A 7,776-nucleotide genomic window follows, 5' to 3' on the forward strand; every position below is an offset into this window, starting at 1 on the left:
CTCAGCAGTGAGACACATTAGCATGACAGATGGCTTGCAGAAAAAGAAAAAAAAAAAACAAACTATCTCAGGTTTTGAGATGTGTGCTGACTGCACCACAGAAAGGAACCATTCCAATTAATATTTGTGCAGATTAATTGAGGAGCTCGGAGAGGAGCAACCCAATTTGCCACCATTGTCGAGCAGCCTTTGTCCTTGATTATTTTTCTCAATTACCTCTTCAGTCACAAATCTGGGGACAAGGAAAAAGCCACTTTTGTGCCTTCCTGTGCCTCTCTCTGCTCTCCCCATCCCCTTCCCAGGAGGAGCCGTGCCCGGATCTCAGGCAGCTCCCATCCCACTCAGCTTCCCTGGGCACCTCCTCTTATCCTTACCTGGTTCAGCAAGTCCAGCATGAAGCCAATATTGTGATTTATCAACGTGGCTGAAGGCAACCGAGTTTTTTAGCCACACAGCCATGTGCAGCTCTCATTTTGCATTGCTGTCAGGCAAAAAAACCAGCCCGGGCTTTCCCTGGAAGGAAACTCCATCAAATTTATTTGGGAGGGGGATGCTAGGATGCTGGCCCTGGCATCCATCATTTATTTAGCTCCTTCTGTCCCTAAATTAGCCCTGAAATGCAAGAGGAGGTTTCTTCTTGCTACGTTTCTGCTGTGGCTGCACCCCAGGTCCCAGCACAGGATGGGCAGGAATCAGCCCCAGGACTGCAAAAACTCCTCTGCTGCTCCCTGCCCAAAGAAAAAGGGGAAAATCTTCTTCCCTGGAAGTTATATCCAGTCAGGAACAGAAGGTGGCAGACGAGCTTGCTCTGAATGCCAGGCAGGAGCAGCTAGGATGGGACTCCCAAGTTTTCAAGTTTTTGCTGGGTGCCCTGTGGTAAGCCCAGGGCTGCAGCCCCCAGGAGCTTCCAGGTTTCTGGGTGCTTGGCCCAGGGGCTCTCATGGCCCTGCTCACCAACCCTCTGAATTTCTAGGGTGTTAAAAATACATTTCCTATCCTTTTGCTTTCAGCGTTGAAGTTACAGGCACACCAAAGAACTGGGCAAACCAGGACACAGTGAAGCCTTTCCATTTATGTCATTTTTCCCTGTCACTGTTCTTTTCTTTTCTTTTCTTTTCTTTTCTTTTCTTTTCTTTTCTTTTCTTTTCTTTTCTTTTCTTTTCTTTTCTTTTCTTTTTTCTTTTCTTTTCTTTCTCTTCTCTTCTTCTTTTTTAACTTTTTTCTTTTTTCCTTTTCTTCTTTTTTCTTTTTTTCTTCTTTTTTCCTTTTTTTTTCCTTTTTCTTCTTTTTTCTTCTTTTTTCTCTTCTCTTCTCTTCTTCTCTTATCTTCTCTTCTTCTTTTTTATTTTTTTCTTTTTTCCTTTTCTTCTTTTTTCTTTTTTTTTCTTCTTTTTTCCTTTTTTTTTCCTTTTTCTTTTTTTTTGTAAGGTTCTCCTGCAGACACCACCTCATACACATCTGAGCATGGAGTGATGGAGCTGACCCTGACAGGGCCCACACAAGAGGTAACACACTCTGAAGATGAAGAAAAATGAGAAAAATGCCTTTTTTTTTCCTTTCTTTCTTCTTTTTTTTTTCCCCAGGGTTTGCTTCCAGGCTCCAGTGGGGTTTGGCCCCTTTAATTTGTGCTGAAGAGGTAGGAAGTGAAGGGGCTATAAAAGGTCTCCAGGAGAGGCTCCTGGGGAGGGTTTCAGCTGGTCAGGTCCTGCTTGGGTGGAGGAGCAGCTGCTCAGGTAAGATCCTTCCTCTCTGCTTTTGCTTTTCACCTGAGATTTCTCTCTTTTTGCAACCTGGTTTTCTCAGGACCCTCTGCAGACATCAGCAGAGATCTCCTGCTATCCCCAGTGGAGCTGGAGAATTTGCTGGGCTTGCACGTTGAGACTCCAGGGCTGAGCTTCTTGGCTAGAAAAAAGAAAAAAAAAAAGAAGTTAAAATGTGGCAGAAAAGTCCATGTCTCCTGGGCTCAGCTGCTGCCAGGTCCAAGGTTGTTTGGGTGGCTGGGGACCTCTCTGGGCTGGGCTATCATGGGCCTGGGAGGAGGGCAGAGGGTTTGCTGATGTGAAGAGTTTTAAGTGGAATGAAAGCTGCTATTTGTTGGCTTTAGAAAACATTTTTTTATGGGTTTGCTGTCACAAAAAAAAAAAAAAGCAGCCATCCTGGTATGTTTATACAAACCAGGTGTGGATGCAAACAAGAAGTATTGCCTGCTAAGCAGCAGAAGGGCCAGAGAAAATATTTAAAGCTCTGGTAAGCAATACCTTGATTAAAAATATTAATTAGTCCCTTCAATTCTCATCTAGAGAGCACTGGAACCAGGTGGTAAACTCCTGAGTGGATAAACCCCACTGCCAATTCCTCTGCTCACCTTTTCCCTGCAGCAGAGCTCATGCTACAGTCAGGATTTTCAGTTTTTACCCAACCACCAGGCTGCAGCTTCAGGTTGCTCATCCTCCATTAATAGTAGCTTCAAGAAGAAAAAAAAAAAAAAGATAAAAAATTCATGTCCCCAGAAAGGAATTCTCTGGCCTCAGAAAGGTCTCTTCAGTCTTAACAAGGGGAGGGAGCTGCTGCTTCACCTCTGCTCTGCCACAGGGACATTCCCTGAGCTGAGGGCAAATCCAAGCTTCAGGAAGGTTTGGCTCCAGGGAATTCCGTGCTTCCAGGTGATGATGGAAAATTCTTCTTGTGCTCTGAACCAGAGCACTTTTTTTTTTTGTTTCTTATAGTTTATCTCTTGTCCAAATGCAGCTGAAAGCCTGAACCTAGCTGGATCCTTTGAGATCTTGGGTGCAGGTTTTTTGACCAAAACCCTTTTATTTTATTTTTTTTTTATTATTATTATTTTTTAACATTTGATCTTATTAACAAGCATTAACATTAGGAAGAAATAAAGGTAATTATCAAGCCTTCCCCACCCAAGTTAGGTTAATAATTGCCAGTCCAAAACTTGAAAATGAAAGATAACTTTCCTACCCTGTGTCTTTGGGGAGTTTGTAGGCCACGTTCCAGCTAGAGACAAACAGGACCCCAGTTTCTGCTCCTCAGTTCCCTGCTGAAATCCCATTTTTAAGGAACACCTCTAGCTGGGGGTTGCTTTCAGCACAGGCATGTGGGTCTTGGCAAAATGAGCTGTGTTGCATTAATGTTCTCTTCAAGATTCAAAAACGTTATGCAACAAAAAAAAAAATTGCCAATTCACTTCTCTAATAGGCTTTCTAATGTATACTTTAAAAAATAATTTAAAAAAAAAAATCACTTGGATTGCAGAGTTTTCTTCTTGAGCTGTCTAGGCTTGCTATCAGGAGCAGCTTCAAAGCCATTTTTCTTTTCATATGCTTGTCTGGTGTGTCTAACTGAGCATGATTACTTTTCCCTAAATGAATAGATAATTTTGCCTTATAAATAAGTAGAACACCAGGACTTTGTCTTTGACACTATTGGGCTGAATCTCAGGGTGGCTTCGTGCAGCATGTGTTCATTATTCGGGGAGATTTGTTTTGTGGGTTTTCCCCCTCCACCTGAATTTGTTTCTGAGTGATAAATTGTTGCCATAGGGCATTCAAGCAGACTTGAAATATTAATGAGGCAGGTAATGGCCCATTGCAATTGAAATTTGCCACAATATGCAAATAATCCTTCACAGGAGCCTCTGTCTATAACCACTATGAGGAAAATATCTGATTTTTCTCCCCAGCCAAGTGTCCTGGTTGGGTTTCAGAGTGTGATAGCCATGAACTACACTCATGATAAGAACTTCTGGGGAAAAGGGTCTTGCTGATGCACAAAAACTGCTTTTCAAGCCACATGCTGGCTTTGGGTCAGATTTCCAAGGCCCTCATGGAACAGGTTGGCTTGCTAAAAAAAAAAAACAGATTGTTCCTTAAGATGATAAATTCTTTTAGGGCTGTAAAACCTTCTTCAGGTTTTGTCACCCCAACTTGGGCAGACTTCTGGGCTTTTCCCAGGGGAGAGGGAACTGGGAGCAGAGAGCTGGGGGTTGGATGGAGCTGAGGCTTTGACTTGATGTCCCAAAAAAGGATGAGCTGACCCCAGCATCTCCCCAGCATCGTCCAGCCCAGCTGCTGCCAGCTTCACATTGTTAGCAGTAACCCCCTGAGATTAATCTGTCTTTGGAGAACTTGCCTGAAGTGTTAAGATGAAAAAAAAAAAAAAAATTTAAAAGTAGCACAAAAGCTGCCTGTGGAGCTCAGGATCAGTTGGTGGAATGGTTCCTCTCTGCAGTGGGCAGCTCAGAAATGAGGGCAAGTGCCTGCAAGGAGGATGAATGCACTTCAGAGAGCTCAATCTCCTGGATTTACAAGCAGTTTGTGGCAGGACCTTTGCCAATGTCATGGCTTTCCTGGAGTCTAAAACCTCTCAAAGCTGCCTTCCAGGAAACACAGCCTCCTTTGTGACCCCCGAGGAGAAAATAAATTTTGAAGATGCTAAGAGGCTCAGCAGCTTTGGAGTGAATCTTTGAGAGCTTTGCATCACCTACAAACCTATTTATTTTCTGTAGATCACTGTCTTCTTTCAGGGCTGTCAGCCTGCCTTCTGCTTAAGCTTCCCTTGCAGAGAAATTCCAGGGTCTGGGAAGCTGGAGCAGAAGCTGTTGGAGCTGGGATGGGGATGCTGGGGGTCTGGCCTGGCAAACTGGGGGTGTTGGAACCATCTCTGGGTTATCTATTGGTTCAGCTCTGTGAAACTTCAATAATCCTGAGTGCAGGCTCCAAATGAAGCTGCCAACAGCCTCAGCTCTCCAGGCTGCTTGAATTATAGATCAGGCCAGGGCTGGTGTGGGTTTTGTGCATGTTTTGGGGAGGCAGAAACCCTCCTTGGGTCCCTGGGCTGCAGCTGAGGCAATGCTGCTCCCCTCCATCTGACACCCAGCCCCACACCCTGGGCAGGGATGGAAAGGAAAAAGCAAGATGTGGGTGTCCCTGCTGCTTCAGGGAAATTGGTTCTGAAGGGAAAGAGCTACCCCAAGGAGGAAGGGAAATGTCCAGATCTGGAAATGGAAATCACTCGGGAGGATTTAGCCAAGGAGCCCACAAATCCTGTTGGGCAGAGCCTGGAATTTCTCCTTCCCCCCAGCTTGGCTCCCAGTGACAATGTCAGCCCAAAGGAGGTACCTGGAGAGGTTCATTTAGAAACCCCAGAGCAGAGAAGTCTTCAGGAGGCCTTGGAAACCTCAGACTTTTACATCAGCTGCCACCCTGCCCTCTCCCCAAAGCCACCAACCAGTCTGGGGGGTCAAGTGAGCTGCTACAATTTCTGCTTCTGGTCCCTTTTTTATTTTTTTCTTCCCCGTTTGTCATCACTGAGTGTTAGGGAAGTGCTCCTGGTCCTCTTAGTGCTGGGGATGCAAGGGGGGGGTTGTGCATCACTGGGTTTGCAGAATTACCAAGGGAGTGAGCTGGTGAGTCACCAGGGATTTGTCACCTGGTAACTTGGCTCCCAAATTGTCATTTTTTTTAAGCTGCCTTAGAGGAGAGGGTCTGGATGTACTCACAACAGAGATGCAAACACTCCACTTCCATCCTCAGGGACCTGGTTAGGGGCTGCTCCTCTATTTTCTCACCCAAACCCAGCTTTGTCTTTCTGCTGCTGGGCATGGGTCTTATCCTGGTTGCTGTCAGCTGGAAGTAACCCCTCTGAAGCCAGATTATAAAAATGCAGCTCCTTGCCACGTTTACATATTCTGCTCCTTACAGCATCATTTGTCCTAGTTTTTAAGTACCAAATGCCTTTGTAGGAATTTCATTATGGAGCACAAGTTTTTCTGCTAGTTTTGCTGGAGGTTGCTAAGCACAGTCTATTTTTTTCTGAGTTCTTTGTACTGATTAGTATATTTGCACATGTCACACACACATAAGAAAAAGAAAAAGAGGGAGAGAGGAAAATTAAAAATACAGCATGCAAGGAAAAAAACAGCTTTGTGGCACATTCTTGGGGAAAAAAATTAAAAAAGAACGTGTTGTTCTTGTAGGGTTTTTGTACCAAGAAAACTCTCTCCAGTGGCTCTTTGGGATGCAAACATGGACAATCTGAGGGTAATTTGAAGGATCTTGGACTTCTTGCCCAGTGGTAGAGCAGCCAGTGCTGAGAATTGATTTCACCCCCTCTGCAAGGTGAACACCTGCTGTGCAATATGGCTCAGGAGGATTGGTCCTCCTGTAAAAATCTCCATCACTGACCACAGATTGGGGCAGATTGGCTAAAATCACAGCCCCATCCTAGTGCAATGTTCACAGCTCTGGTGCAGCAGGGTTTAAACACCTTGCCTTGACACTGGTGTGGATTTTAATGGGCTTCTTTCTTTCTAAGCAAATTTAATTCCATTACTAAATAATGCATTTGGCCTCCAACCCGACTCCTGCTAATTACTCACGTGCTGAACAGCTTTTAAATCTTGTTTGGAAACATTAGAGAGTTTATTGTCTTATTAAAAGCACCTAATGTGAGCCTTTTGTTTGGGGTTTCTTTGTTTTGTTGGTTTGGTGTTTTGTTTTTTTTTTTAAGATTGCAATTGGTCTCTAGTGAAACCCAAGAGATAACACAATAATTTTTCACTAAACTAATTATCAGAGCAGAAGATGCTAATGTGCTCTGCCAACTGTGTCTCATGTCTCTTCTCTTAATGTGCAGCATGGTCAGGGCTGTTCAGCAAGACTTTTTGTCTCTGGAAGCAGAAAACAGAGCCTGAATTTACCTCTCCCCTTGCTCTTTTGCAGCCATCTTCAGGTGTCCAGGGCAGTGTTTAAAGTTTTTTCCTTCCACAGAGAATTTGCAGGGATTTACTGAACCTGGGGACTGGATTTCTGGGGTTCCTGCTTGCACAGGACCCAATTTTCAAGCATTTTCCTTCTTCAGCTCTGTGGGGAATTGAGGTGCCCAAAGTTTGGGATCGTTTTTGAAAAGATTTGTGAAATGTTTCTGCAGACCTGGATAATAGATCTCTGGGTACAAGCATGTGTGAGCAGGGCTGATGTATTACCAAGAATGGCTTTTCACCTTCAGTGATCTTCAGGATACAACAAGGGCTTTAAAAAGTGACAAAACAAATGAAGAATCTGCAGAAATCCTGCTCCTAGACATGCAAAGCCTGCAAAAGCCCTGGGTGCAAAGAAAAACTGTGTTTTCTTGGAATAGGAAACTAAGTGATGCAAAAGCCCTGGGTGCAAAGAAAAATTTGGAATAAGGAACTTAAGTGAAAGGAGAAAAGGGAGGTTTCACCTTGAGTGGATGCTGCTTGTGCTTCTCCTGCTCTCCTCAGAGGAGGCTGCACTTGAAATCAGAATTACAGCTTTGGGAAGAGCTGGGATTTGCCTGCTTGCTGCTCCTCCCCAAAACAAATAACCAAAACACAATTATCTTTGAATGATACCCAGGCTAATGTGTGGAACCAGCAGTGGGGCATAAAAAGAGCAGAGGACACCAAGCTGAGGTCATTAATTGGTAATGGAGTCTGTGTATTTGTCAACAAGAGTCTCAGCTTAGAGAGCTGAGCCAAAAAAAAAAAAAAAAAAAAAAAAAAAAAAAAAAAAAAAAAAATGAAGCAAGCTGCAGAAAAACAAATGCATCCCAAAGCTTGTCAGTGAGATTTGTTTAACAGCCTGTCAGAAGCTGGAAGTGTGGATCAAAGGTAGGGATGGCAAGGAAGGAGCTGCTTCAGTCCAAGGCAGCAGTTGTGCAGTGCATCAGGGTTCACTTCTGGATCAGGGGAGGTTCTGCCACCTCCTGTTCCATCCACTGAGCTGTGAAATGCTGGAGCCT

This window comes from Heliangelus exortis, chromosome 20, assembly GCF_036169615.1.
Source record: "Heliangelus exortis chromosome 20, bHelExo1.hap1, whole genome shotgun sequence".
Lineage (NCBI taxonomy): Eukaryota > Metazoa > Chordata > Aves > Apodiformes > Trochilidae > Heliangelus > Heliangelus exortis.